We start from the raw sequence: 526 nt of genomic DNA on the forward strand, positions 1-526 counted from the left end.
GTCACTCCTTGGAAATCCTGTGCAGAGTCGCTATGAGTCAGAACTGACTCAACGGCACTTAACAACAATATTCAAGTTATTAGAATTATTATAATTAACTACAGTGTCCTTGTGGCTTTATGGGTTAGGTGTTCAACTGCTAATCAGTTCAATGTGATTTCAGATACATAGAACATCAACATGTCTTTTACTTCTCTTTCAAAAGTGGTAGTATCAACAATATATGGTGAGAAAAATTCCAAAATACAGGCTGACAGTTTGCTTTCCTTTGCTTAAATCCTAGATGAGCTCATTACTAATAGAGTTTTTAAGATATGCTCAATACCTTGCAAAAAGACAGACACACATCTCTCATAGCAACAATTAAAGACTTACTGGAATGTATACCTCTTTAGGGGATATCATTGTTGAGGGCTGGTGGATCTTGGCTGGAAGCAGAGAATACCAGAAAGATGTTTACCTGTGCTTTATTGACTATACAAAGGCTTTTGATTGTGTGGATCATGACAAGCTATGGACAACATTG

The sequence above is a fragment of the Chrysochloris asiatica genome, unplaced genomic scaffold, assembly GCF_000296735.1.
Source record: "Chrysochloris asiatica unplaced genomic scaffold, ChrAsi1.0 scaffold00017, whole genome shotgun sequence".
NCBI classification, from domain to species: domain Eukaryota; kingdom Metazoa; phylum Chordata; class Mammalia; order Afrosoricida; family Chrysochloridae; genus Chrysochloris; species Chrysochloris asiatica.